Raw genomic sequence first — 14,913 nt, forward strand, 5'->3', positions numbered from 1 at the left:
GGCAATAGATACATGAAAAAATGCTCGACATCATTAGGGAAATTCGGATTAAAACCACACTGAGATATCATCTCACCCCAGTTAGCCTTGCTATAATCAAAAAGAATGAGAATAACAAATGCTGGTGAGGATTTGGAGAGAAGAGAAGACTACTGCACTGTTGGTGGGACTGTAAGTTAGTACAGCCACTATGGAAAACAGTATGGAGGTTTCTCAAACAACTGCAGATATATCCTCCATGTGATCCAGCAATCCCACTTCTGGGTATATACCCAGAGGAATGAAAATCATCATGTTGAAGGGATACCTGCACTCTCATGTTCATCACAGCTCTGTTCTCAATAGCCAAGATATGGAAGCAACCTAAATGTCCATCAATGTATGAGTGGATAAGGAAACTGTGGTATATATACATCATGGAATACTACTCTGCCATAAAAAAGAATGAAATTCTCCCATTTGCAACAACATGGAGGAGCTTGGAGAAACTTATGTTGAGTGAAATAAGCAAAGCACAGAGGGAAAAATACCATATGTGCTCTCTCATAAGTGGAAGCTTAGAGATAAAGAAGAAAGGAAAGAAAGACCAGAGTGGTGCATTGGACTTGCAGAGGGAGAGAACATACCTAGAGATACAATCTGGAGTGGGGAAAGGGGCATGGGGAGGGAGGTCGGGGATAACTGGGTGGGTGATACAGGGTATAATCGCAATTTGTGGTAATGGACATGCTTCCAGTATGGATCTGGCCACCACATTTTAGACACAGGCACAAATGGTGACAATTTGCTTTGTACCCTATGAATATTCATAACCAATAAAAACAAAAGAAAACACTTTTTTTAAAAAAAAGGAAGAAAGCACAATGACAAACCACAGAATGTCAGAAAATATTTTCAGAATATGTGTCTTATGAAGGCCTTGTATCCAAAACACGTATAGAACAGTTATAATTTAATAATTTAAAAAAAACAATTAAAAATAGGCAAAGAATTTAAATAGATATTTCTTCAGAGAAGATATACAAATGGCCAATAAGTGTATGAAAGGATGTTCAACATTGTTTGTCATTAGGGAAGTGAATATCACAAGTACAATGAGATGTCACTTTATACCCACTGTAGGAGGCTATAATCAAAAAGACAGATGACTAAAAATGTTGGAAAGGAGAGAGAAAAAATGGAACCCTCATGTGCTATTGGTGTGTGTATAAATTGGTGTAGCCACTGTGTAAAACATTGTGGCCATTCCTCATGTTAAACATGGATTTACTATACAATGCAGAAATGATCATGCATATACACACACACACACTCAAGGGAAGATACATATATTCACACAAATATTTGTACATACATGTTTTTAACAACATTGTTCATAATAGCTAAAAAGTGGAAGCAACCCAGATGTTCATAAACTGATGAAGTTCAAGCAGTATAAGTGCCCAGTGGAATATCATTGGACAATAAAAAGGCATGAGCTACTGATCTATGCTACACCATAGAGGGACCGTGAAAGCATGTTATGTGAAGGAGGTCATTCACAGAAGACTATGTGTGTTGTGATCCCATTTATATTAAATGTCCAGAATAGGCAAATCTATACATACAAAAAGTAGATTAGTGTTTGCCTAGGGGTTGGGGGTGAGGAAATTGGGTTTTTTTTTTTTTTTTTTAAGAGAGGACAAAATATTCTAGATTAAATTGTGGTGATGGCTGTACAACCTGCGAATGTGCTAAAACACATTGAATCATTCATTTTAAGGAGGAATTTGTACAGTTTATAAATTATGACTCAGTGATGTTGTTTAAAAAATTCCCTAGAATTAAATTTTAGAATTAGATATTTGAAATGCATCACATTGTTGTAATTAAATGATGGAGTTTGGATGTGTTGTCCCCTCCAAAACTCATGTGGAAATTTGATCTCCAATGTGGCAGTGTTGGAAACTGATTGAGTCATGGGGGCCGATCCCTCATGAATGGATTAATTGTCTCCTTGGGGGAGGAGGGGTAGTGAGTGAGTTCTAGCTCTATTAGTTCCTGCGAGAGCTTGTTGCTTAAAAAGACCCTGGCACCTTCTCTCTCTCTCTCCCTTGTCTCTCTTGCTTCCTGTCGCCATGTGATTTGCTTGTACCCACCGCTGCCTGCCACTTTCTGCCATGAGTAGAAGCAGCCTGAGGCCTGTGCCAGACGCAGCTATCCCAGAATCGTAAGCCAAATAAACCTCTTTCCTTTATAAACTATCCAGTCTCAGGTAATTCTGTCATAGCAACACATAAACGGACTAAAACAGAAAATTGGTACCGAGGAGTTGGGTGTTGCTAAACAGATACCTGAAAATATGGATGCAGCTTTGGAACTGGGTAATGGGCAAAGGTTGGAGGAGTTTGGAGGACTTAGAAGAAGAGAAAAAGATGAGGAAAAGTTTGGAATGTCTTAGAGACTTATGTGGAGGTGAGCAGAATGCTGATAGAAATGTGGACAGTAAAGGCCATGCAGATGATGAGGTCTCAGACAGAAATGAGGAACTTATTGGGAATTGGACAGAAGACCACCCTTGCTACACCATAGCAAGGAACTTGGCTGCATTGTGTCCATGCCCTTGGACTTTGTGGAAGTTGGAACTTAAGAGTTGTGAACCAGAGCATTTGGCCAAAGAAATTTCTAAGCAGCAAAGCAGTAAGGAAGCTGCATGGTTGCTTTTAAGAGCCTACCTTGAGTTATGGCGGCAAAATCATGATGTAAAGCCAGAATTTAAAAGGGAAGCAGAGAATAAAGGTTTGGAAAATTTGCAGCCTTGCCATGTGGTAAAGAAGCAGAGAGCAGGCGAACAGTGCAAGGGTGAAACAGATAAACTGGTTGCTAAAGACATTAACTTGGAGGTGAGGCAGCCGGATGTTAATAGTGGACAAAATTAGAGGAAAGTCCTGCAGGCATTTGAGAAGTCTGGAAGGGTGCCCCACCCATCACAGGCCCTGAGGCTTAGAAGGACTGAGTTGTCCCAGAGGACAGACCTGGGGCTCAGCTGCCCTCAGGATCCTGCTCCCTGCATCCCAGCTGCTCCAAGTGTGGTTCATGCAGCAGCCCTGGAGAGTAGAGGCCTGAAACCTTGGTGGCGTCCAAGTTATGTTAAGTCTGCAGGCCGGCAGGATGTGAGAGCAGTGGCGTCATGGCAGCCTCCACCTAGATTCCAGTAGATGTATGGAAAAGCCTGGAAGCCCAGGCAGAGACCTGCCGCAGGCGTGGAGACACTGCAGAGACCATCTATTAGAGCAATGCCCAGCAGGAAAGTGGGGTTGGAGCCCCCACAGAGAGCACCTTCCAGGGAAATGTCTAGTGGAGCCAAGGCAGTGGGACCACCATGGAGACCCCAGACTTATGCAGCTACCAGAGTGGAACACTGGCCTGGAAAAGTTGCAGGCACCAGTGCAGCCCACTGGGCTGCACCTGGTAGAGCTGTGGGAGCGAGGCTACCTGAAGCTTTGGGGGCCCAGATGCCCAATTGTGCCCAGGATGCAGGACTTGGAGTCAAAGACCATTATTTTGGAGCTTTAAGACATAATGTCTGCCCTGCTGGGTTTCAGACTTGTTTGGGGCTTGTTTTTCCTTTTTCTGGCCTATTCCTCCCTTTTGGAATAGGAATGTGTACCCAATATCTGTTCCACCATTGTATTTTGGTAGTAGAAAAATTTGGTTTTGTTTTTCAGGTTCATAGCTGGAAGGACTTTTGCTTTTGGTCTCAGATGAGACTTTGGACTTTGGACTTTTAAGTTGATGCTGGAGCAAGCTAAGACTTTTGGGACTGTTGGGACAGAATCATTGTATTTTGTATGTGAGAGTGACATGAGTTTTGGGGGCCAGAGGTAGAATGATGGAGTTTGGATGTGTTGTCCCCTCCAAAACTCATGTGGAAATTTGATCTCCAATGTGGCAGTGTTGGAAACTGATTGAGTCATGGGGGCGGATCCCTCATGAATGGATGAATGCTCTCCCTGGGGGAGGGGGGATTAATGAGTGAGTTCTTGCTCTATCAGTTCCCATGAGAGCTTGTTGCTTAAAAAGACCCTGGCACTTTCTCTCTCTTTCTTGCTTTCTCTCTCTCTTGCTTCCTCTCTCTTGCTTCCTGTTACCATGTGATCTGCTTATACCCGCCTGCTGACTGCCAGTTTCTGCCATGAGTAGAAGCAGCCTGAGGCCCACGCCAGATGCAGCTGTCCCAGAATAGTAAGCCAAATAAACCTCTCTTCTTTATATAAATTACCCAGTCTCAGGTAATTCTGTTATAGCAACGCTAAACAGACTAAAATATTAAACATGGCCATTTTATAAAAAATATGAGAGCACATGGTTTCATCAATAAACAATGTAAAATTGAAAGCTAAATGGTATGTGTTTATTTTGCTCATCTCTCACTATTTTTAAAGCTCTGTAAACTGAAAAATTAAATAATGTACATAGCATGTTACGCATTAGGAAATGATCCCTGTACCAGTGAGCCACCCCCTCCCCTAAATAAATAATCATTAGAAAATGTGCTCAGAATTTTTTTTGGATAAAACATTTTGTAGAATAGTGTTCAAGACTATTCTCTCTTTTCTAATGTCTCACTTTCTCAATTGTTAGCAAACGAAATCTCCATTCTCTTGATTTATATCCCCATGTGGAGTGATTCCACGTTACTAACATGTCTGTCTTCTTACCCTGTCTCCTCACAGTCTTTCACTAGGGAAAAGAGGAGGATTATTTTGGGGGGTAATTTTAGAGAAGAATGGACAGGAATGACTGTATTAGTCCATTTTCTGTTGCTTATAGCAGAATTCCTGAAACCAGGTAATTTATAAAGAAATGAACTAATTTCTTGCAGTTTGGGATGCTGGGAAGTCTGTGGTCCAGAGGGCACACTTGGTGAGCGCCATCTTATTGGTGGTGACATTCCACAGCAACTCAGGGTATCATATGGTGAAAATGATCTTAGCAAGAGAGCTAACCTTCTCCTTATAAAGCCATCAGAACCACACCCATTACTCCATGAATGGGCCAATGTATTTACTAGGGCATGGTCCTCACAATCTAATCACCTGTTAAAGGACTCACCTTCCAAATATCATAATCGGGTTTGCCACCCTCTTAGCACTGTTACAGTGGGGGTCAAGTTTCTAACACATGAAATTGGGGGGACACATTTGACCAGTAGCAATGACTAAGCTTCTTCTGGGTACCATTTCCAAATTTTCTTACCTATGGAGAAAGAATGGATTCTGGTTTGTTCTCTGCCATGTGAGATGGAACTCATTCAAGAGTTGCAAAAAATTAGGAAGTTGTGTTTGTAAAATACTAGAATGTGTATTGTGATCATTCATGAAAAATATATCTTCCAATCTAGTTTTTGTCTATTTTGAGGCAATTTTAAACTCATGTGTCAATATTCTAATTGTTTAAATCACTGGTGGAGAACAGGGGGTACTATATTCCCTGAAAGTCCAATAGTACTAGACAAATGCTTTTGTTACTACCGTAGAAGCACTGTCTCTCCAGCAAAAGAATTAGAATATCCCATTGGGAATGGGCTTGTCATTGGATAGTGGTGGAGTGAGGGACGGTTCATGTTGGCAGAAGGAAAAGACAGGAGCTACTGGTATGACTAAGTGTGAGTCACAAGGATCCAACCATGCCCAAGGAGAAGATGTGGAAGGATCCAATTACAATGTTTAAGAGGAAAAATACACTGGATATAAATAATTGCAGATGAAACATTAAAGAAGAAAGTATTAGTTAACTTGAAGACATTAGCATAGAAATGTCCAAAAATGAGATGAAGAGAGAAAAAATTGCAACATAGTAAGCAGAACATCTGTGCATTTTCACCATATTCGTAAATTAACTCAAGAGGAATTATAGTCCCAAAGGTACAACCTAAAACTATAAACTTTCTAGAAGAAAACAAAGAAATAAATATTTGTGACTTTGAATTAAGCAAAGTTTTCTTAGGTAAGTCACCAACAGCAAAAGCATGCTCCATAAAAGAAATACTTGATACACAAGCAAAGATACACATACAATGTAATAAATGTATGTGTACACAATATAAACACATATATGTTAAAATATGTCAAATTGTGGACTTCATGTGCAGTTTATTTGCATCAATTTTACCTCATTAAAGCTGTTTTTTTAAAGTTGCCACAGAATTTTGCAATGGTGACACTGACAAGAGACTCAGCGCCATCATGAAGATTAAAGGCTAATTGGAGTAAATTCAAAACAGAATGAAAGGAAATAAAAAAGACAATGAAAGTCGCTATAAGTGGTTAATCAACATCTGATTCTCCTCTCTTCTAAGCACAAAGGAAAACTTAGGCATAGCCATGTGCCATGTTTTCCTTCCTTGATGAAAGTGGAAATACAAGTTTGCATAAAGGTATAAAATATCAAAATATCTTCGCTTGCTTGGTCAACATTTGGAGCTACAATATACTGTTGCCCAGACCACAGCAGGTTTCAGATGAATTAAAAATAAATTCTTGTGCTGAATCACTAATATTTGCAGATTGCTTTTTACTGCAGCATAACCTGGTTTGTCTCTACTAAGATGATTGAGATTTTAGGACGTTTTGCTATAAAAGGAAACAAAAATGGTGGGGCAATAGCAAGAGGTGCATGTAGAATCACAGATGGCTATTTTTTTTATAAAATGTGAGTTATGACATTTTTGCATAATATTTATTGAGTAGGTAAAAAATTATAAAATTTAGTTACAGCTGTTACTATTCCCTACAGCAATTATTCGGGAAAAAAAAATTCTTTCCTCTAGGCAGATCGCTTTCAGCTCCTGCTTGACCCCACAGCCTGGCATGATGTACAGTGAACAAATTACATGGTCATGCATGGTAGCCCTGTATTCAGGTCATAAGAATGAAAGGTGGCCTTGGACAGGAGAAAGAACAGTTCGTCCATTAAAATAGAATGGCCAATACAGTGCATTGGTAAAGTTACACAGAGATTAATAGATTTATTGGTGAGAGAGTTAATCCTCTCCTTCTATCAATATTTATTGATTGTTACTATGTTCCAGGCACTGTGTTAAGAACTGGGGGTGCAGAAATGGACAAAATGCAGAAACAGCCCTACATTTGTAAAGCTTGCATTCTAGTGGAGTGAAGGGAAGGTTGGTGAAAGCCAAAACAAACAAACGAAAAAAAAGTAATTTTTCTATGGAAAGAAATAAGAAAAAGATAGAGGTATGGAGAAGAGGTATGGAATACGGGCTTTTTCTTCTGGATGTCTATTTTCTTGGTGAAATAAAAAGCAAGATCATCAGGAGAGGATCAGTAGATATTTTAAAATATGAGACAGAAAAGTAGACATGAAATAGCAATCTTGAAGTCTGGGTGAGTTAATTCATTAGGGAAATGTGGTGAGATTGCTGGGCAGCACTGAGGGACAAATTTGAGGTAATAAAATTGAAATAAATCCAATCAACATGATACATATTTTTCTCCAAGCATCTTCAGCTGAATAAGTAGAGACAGTAGACATGTGGGGAATGGATTGGATTTGACCTGCATTGGGGGTCAGTGAATTATTCTCCCAATGATCCACACTGTAAACCTCAGGAACATTTCACTCAAGCTTTTTCTATCTACTTTTCATATTCAATCATTCACTAAGTTATTCAATTACTCATTCATTTGTTCAACTAATGTATACTGGGGCACTTACATTGTTCATGGTACTATGGCAAATAGAAAAATTCTTGCCTCAGGATATGTAATATAAGATAGGATAATGCAACACAATACAATGCCACAGCACAACATAATATGACATAACATAACATAATATGGCATAATGTTGGAGAAACCATCTGTGCACCATGCAGGTTAAACACTGTACTAAAGGAACACACCACAGTAGCCCAAAAGGGAATTGGGTGGTTGGGTGTGTAGTAAAGGAAAACTTCCTAAGAAGAGATGCTTAAATATATCTTGTAGAAATTTAATGAATTAGCTCAGAGAAGGCATATAGGCAGACTGGATCACATGTATACAAAATGTATAAGTGCGAAAGGATAGTATGTTTAGAGAACTGACATAATTTGGCTTTGAAAGATCACGGTTTCTGAGCTGAGAGTAGCAACCAATGAGGAAATGAGAAGGAAGACAGAAGCAGGGACCAAATCATGGAGAAACACATCCCAAGCTAAGAAGTTAGGATTTATCAAGGTCACAACATGCTCCTGGGCTCTTAAGTGAGGGACTGACATGACCACATTATTTTTTAGGAAGACCATTCTGACAATCGTGTACAAAATGCACTGAGGAAGATAAGACCTGTGACAAGATTTACTATTAACCTGATAATCACTTTAAATTCTTCAATACTTGTCTCCTACTTACTGACTAGTTCCTGAACTGCCTGGCTTGATCTACACATTCCACCTTGTCTTTGATGTCCGCAGTTTTACAGCCACAACTCGGGTGCTTTTTATTGTTTGCTTTTGTAATATCAGTGTTGACTCCTAGATTTTAATGTATACCTTCACGCTTTAGTTATGCTCCTTATTCCTTCTGAGTTTGACTCGCTTTTCCATCTTAGCACTGCATCCCTGAACTTACTCACATAATGCCACGTCCAGACAGACCTGGGATTTTCTTCCTTCAAAGTTGACCTTATTCTATGGATGAGACTAAAATAGAAGCTAAAAAAGTGACAATAGAAATTAAGCAAAATTTCTACTTCTGGGATGTTTAGGAGATATAATTATTGTTAAGTACTGGGATCTACTGGATGTGGAGGGTGAATGAGAAAGGAGGATAAAGACTTATTTCCACAATTCACTTTTAGTAGCTTTCTATATTAACATTGAAATATGGAATATAAGAGGTGGGAGCAAGTTTTCAAGGGAAAACAATGGATTGCAGTTAAGCATAGTTATAAGAGGATACTTAGTAAAAAGTTGAAAGTACAAGTTATGTTCGTGGGGAGTCTGGCCGGAAGATAAAACAATGTGTGTTGTATACATTGAAGCCACCCTGAAAGGACACAAGCTGACATGAAGCCACCCAAGAAGATGGTCATGGTCTGACCCTTAGCAGTAACAGAGATAAGAGTAGATGGAGCAATGGTCATGGTCTGACCCTTAGCAGTAACAGAGATAAGAGCAGATGGAAGAATGAACTCATGGGGAATTCTGAGAAAAAGGACATAACAATGGAAAGTCAGGAAAGGGTGTGACAGAAGCCAGAGCAGGATGGAGAGGTCAACAGTGGCAGAGCAGCTCTGTTGAGTCACCACCTCCGCAGGGCTCTTAACGCCGATTTGCTCTTTTTCTTTCCTATTGCTTCTGCCCTGACCAATGAGGTTGCTCAGTTGCTCAGTTGTCTCTCAGATTGTAAGTGCTTCTCAAATTCAGCCTTCACAGTTACCAGAATTAGCACCTGAACACATCAGTTCATATTATTATTTTTCCTACCCAAATACCTAAAATGGTACAACTTGGACAATCAACTTCAAGCATTTTACCTAGAGAATACAGTCCCCCACGAGATCGCCCCAACCAGTCCTTCTAACTTCATTGTCCCCAGAATCTCCTTTTGTACTTTTGCTCTGTTCACAGCTGATCACTAACATTCCTGGACTGGGTAGGCACTTTCAGACCTTTCTAACTTTGTATATATCCTAGAATTACCCTCATCCTAGAATTACTAGAATTACTTACATACCTTTCCACATGTACAAAAATTCCTCTTCTCAACCAAGTTTTAAATCAAATGTCAACTCCCATAAATCAGTTTTTGAGCCTATGGTTTTGAAGTAATTATTTTCCTGCTATATGGACATTGTGTGTATCTATTTTCACACTTACTTTATTCTGTTTTCTCTATAGGGAGTTTCAGACTTACACATTTCTTAAAGTTAGTGACCCTGTCTTTTTTATGCTGGTATTTTTTTACCACACCCCACACCCCCTGCACGACGTTTCAAATTTTGGTTTCTTGCCATATATTTATTAAAATAGTTGATTCCTGAATTCTAAATTAGTTTGGGACAAATTAAAAGGAATTTTCTATAGGTGTGTTTGTACACATGCTTACAAAAGCATCCGTGCATGCCTGCTTACAAAGTCACGTAGTTCAATAACAGCTAATTCATTTTCCCTCAAAAGTACTTATAAATAGTAAGTGGTTAATCTTATCAGAATCTAGGGTGTTCTTTTTCCATTTGTTAAATGTAACATTTGATACTTGATATTGAGAGGACAGATTAACTAAAATTTTCCTCCTACTAAAGAGAAACTGAGGCCCAGTGAGATGTTATAATTCACTCCTGACAATATACTTTCCAGCTGTACATGCTGGAATTTTCCCAAATCACTCAGTACCGTCTCTGATTTGATTCATTTATGCAGAATTATGCATTTATGGCTTTAAAGAATGCCAGGGCAAGGAAGTACTTAAAGATAATCTAATAAAAGATAACTACATTTATGGAGTTTCCACCTGGCACTGTGTTAGGCACTATACAGACATAATGATTAGTACAATGACCTCATGAAGTGGACGTTCTTATCCATATTTTAATGATAAATCTAACGTTAGCAAGAATAAGTAACATACCTGCAACCTCTGCCAGCAAATGACAGAGCTAAATTTCAAGCGCACGTCTGCCTGACTTCAAAGTCCATTCTCTTAACAATTTTAGATCAGTGTAATAGTTGACTATTAGCTATCCTATGCGATGAGAATAGTGATACTAATTTTCAAACTGGTTCTTGAGAATTTCATCAGTAATGGGTAAAAAATGTTTTTAAAGTGAACCAATAAAAATGATTTTTGTTTAAGTCTCACATGTTTTATACAATCAAGTTTTTAGTTTATTATCCATTTTTTTATTAATTTACTCACAAAATTTTATTGAGTACCTGCTATGAGCCAGCCACTGTTCTAGGCACTTCTGTGATACGTTCAAGAGCAAGACAAGAGGGAACCCCTCCCTCACAGAGCTTATATTTTAGCCACGGCAAGACAGAAATGAAACAGTAATCACAAATATATAGTATATAGTATGTTAGATGATGTTAAATGTTACAGAATTTTTTTTTGAAATAGTGAATTAGATAAGAATTGTGAAATGGAAGAGTGTATGGGTTGCAGATTTAAATAGTGAGTTTAGTGGACAAGCACTCCTGCAAGAAGGAATAGCTTTTGCAAAGGTATGACTGCACATTGGAGAGATGGCAAGCCCTGCATGCTGGGGTAAAGTGTGTGAGGGGGAGAGCTTTAAGAGATGAGATCTGAGAATGCCCAGGGAGAGGGTATGTACCTCTACTGGAAAAGAACACATGCTGTATAGACATTTCTGTGCTCCAGTTTTGCATTAGCCCAGCACCCTTTGCTTTTGCTTTTGCCCTTTCACGACCTTGAGTCAGGAAATTAATCATGTCATACAGTGGCTTATTACTTACAAGTGAAAGACTCCTTCTTGCAGCGATTACTATAGTGAAATCCAAGTAAAATGGAGAATCTGTCCCTCAGTGTTATCAAGATGAGAGCACAGAGAGGATTGCTGAGTTCAGATTAGATCTTTGAGTCCCCTTTCCCTGGTCTCTGACCAGACTTTGTCTTTTCTTAGGGTGAATGTTAACTCCCAGTGGAACAGATTCTCCGGTAAAACTGATGGCTCTTACTCCAGGAACTGATGAAAAGATCTGACCTTAACAGATATTTCACTTTCTAAAATTTCTCACAAATTATTATGGAGTTCACTCTACCCTTGATGTAAACATCAGTCAATTACTTGGTAACTGGGTAATTTACAGTAAAATCTTGAGACTTAAGTTCTTAAATTTTAAATTTTGAAGCTCAGAAGCCCTTACTCTTGAAGGGAATAAAAAACTCTGCTCTGCCCTTGAATGTTAACTCCAATTAAGCACCACTGTCTCAAAAGGCAAGCCTCTCCACTGACGTTAGAGTTTATATTTTTACTTTCTTTAAAATGTTTTGCCTTTAACAAAAAGCATGATGATTTCTCCCTCATGAATACCTGATCATCAGAGAAAGTCTCTAATGCATTCCATTGATTAGCATCTCCAAGTAAAACATGGGTTTTAAATCCTGGCTAGGCTTTCCCCTGATTTTCTCTGGAAGAAAGAAAACACAAAACAGCCAGAGGAGAGATTTTAAGTTTATTCTCTCTTTTTGTACTTATAATAAAGACTTTTCTTTCCAAACCAATCAGCAACCCATTGGCCAGAACCCAGGATTGGCTCATAGGAAATTCAAGCCTGAAATGGACAGCGGGAAGCTGTCTTTTTGTGCAATATCTCAAGAAAAATAAAACAAATTTGATCATTATGAATCCTGTGTTGCCTCATGATGATGCCTCAGTCCTTGACATCCCTGCCATCATGTGAATAACAAGAGCTCTCAGCACTGACAGCCTGCCTTGTCCTAGCTTGCGATTAGCATCAGTCACCCTGGATACCTGCTTAGCAGTCTTGAACAACTCTATTTTTTTTTTCTGGAAATAGAACAGGAAAGCATTCAGTTCTAACTAACATACACTGGTTCACATTCTGTGCCAAATTCTATGCTAGATGCTTTTGGGGCCAAATGTGGAAGACTTAGAATGGAGGGAAAAGCTGCCCAAAGTACAGCCAGATGCAGAGCAGAATGAATTTTCCCCAGAAATAAAAAATGGAATTAGAAATGAAGGCCTTCAAAATATTGCATGTATTTATGTTGCCACGATATTCAAAGAGCCAGCATGAACATTTGCTTTAATGGAAGAGGGGGGAGAAAAACCAATAAAATTCATTTCAACTATCTGATTAAGCTAAAATATGAGTTGAAGTTGATCGTTTTGTTTGGCACCTAAGCATGTGATTTTTTTTTTTTCTTTGCAAATTAGTAGTAGTGGCAGGACCATGCTGAGCATCTGGCAAGTGAGGATTTTAGCACTAACTTGATTTCACCGTACGAAGTGGTGGGTGAGGCAAAAAAAAAAAAAAAAGAAAGAAAGAAAGAAAAAAGAAGTGGAGTGAGACAGGGGGTTGAAACAGCACCCCAGAAACCAGCAGAGTCATTATGCTTCAGTTAATAATATTTAAGTGAAGTGATTCTAAGGCAGGCATCTTAGGCAAGTAGAAGGATGTTCCCAGAGTTTACCAGCAGTCTTTGATAGCACACTTTTTTTAATTGCATTTTTTTATGCGTGACTTTTCTACAAGATATAGTCATTAAATAACATCTTCTGCTCAAAGGAGAGTCGTCTGGAACTTTGAGAATAGTACCAGGTGGATAAGATATACTTGGGGACAGAAGGACCTGATTTTTATGTCTGCAAAGTCACCCAGTTGACTCTAGATGAGCCCTGCAGGCTGCCTTTCACTGTGCTATAGAAGCTAGGATCCAAAATTGTTAGGAGGTACGGTGGGATGAGCACTGCGACTGTTCACTGGAAACTTTTCAGCAGGGAGGATTAGGATGACATGGACGTTCTCAACAACATCTGACTAGTTTACCTGCCCCTCCTCCCACTGCCTGTAGACATTCTAGCCACAATGAAATGGATCTTCTCGAACTGCTTTCTCTATCTCTTCCCTGCTTCCACTCTTTCATTGTCTCAGACAAGGAAGGGCAGAGCAGGGATAAAGAAATGCTCACACTGGGCTCCCCCTTGCGCTGACTCCAGGACGGCCTCCCTCATTCCTGCCTCGCCCCCCGCCCTCCCGGTAGCTCTTCTGTCCCAGCTCACTGAACTCAATCACCTTCTGCTTTTTCTTTCTTGTTCTCTTGGGCCTGGTTCCTGGCACGGATCCTGGCTCACTGAACTCACCCATTCACCATATACATGTTTAATTGAATTGAATTGACAGCGAAACAGGAAACTTCAATACTAACATCAAGTTTCATGTTAGAATTTATATTAATTCAACTTTTTTGAACCTCAATATTATAATCTTTAAGTGAGAAATTTCATTATGATCTTCCTAATATGATGCTTTGGTTTCTAGAAATATTTTTTTTTCCCAAATAAAATAGCAGCCATAGAAGGGAATTTAGCCATTTCCTCAATAGCAATATCCAGAAATTGTAGACTGATAGTCAAATTAGAACATTGACACAGAACTGAAAGAATATATATGTTGATATCTAAAGAAATTATTATAAAATCTTGACCCCTGATTTTTAGAATATGCTCACATTACCATAATAATGATTAAATTTTTATTTTCGTGATGACTCTATTCACATTTCATGATCTTACTATATAATTCAATCAGTCCTCATATAACATACGATTTATTGTATGCTTGGATTAACTATATGAGGACTGTCTTTTTCTCAATTTGAAAACAGATTTGGTAAATCCTCCTTAGATGACTTCTGAGTCAAACTGGTGGGAAGAAAAATGAGAGGAAGAAAAAACAGACATTTTTATTGTTAAAAGGAAGAATAAATCTTTCCTGGATAGAGATGCTGTTAATATTCTGAACCACATGGTCAAACAAAGTTATGTTTCCTGTACAGGACAAGAAACTGTAGGGTAATAAACAAGACTTTTCATGGCTTCATTTTTCCAGCTGTTTGTGGAAATACTTGACATTTAACAACACGCACTCGGCTGTTAGACAGAAAATGGAATTATCACATCTTTCCAGCAACTGTCCACAAGGCAGATCTCACTCCACTCTGCTGCCAGATGTCTTCTTGAGTATAGAGTGGAATTCCCTGCGGAGGAAATTTCAAATGCAGTGAAAATAAAAGGTTGGGGGACATTTAAAGCAATGGTAAGAAATAGTTCTTAAATGCAGCAATTCTCTAAGTTATGTCTTATTCTTCTAATGAGAATGGAAAAAAATAAAAGAGATCAGTGTGGATTCTGACACTTCAGTCATCCTTCCTACCCCCA

The sequence above is a fragment of the Cynocephalus volans genome, chromosome 13 (genome assembly GCF_027409185.1).
Source record: "Cynocephalus volans isolate mCynVol1 chromosome 13, mCynVol1.pri, whole genome shotgun sequence".
NCBI classification, from domain to species: Eukaryota; Metazoa; Chordata; class Mammalia; order Dermoptera; family Cynocephalidae; genus Cynocephalus; species Cynocephalus volans.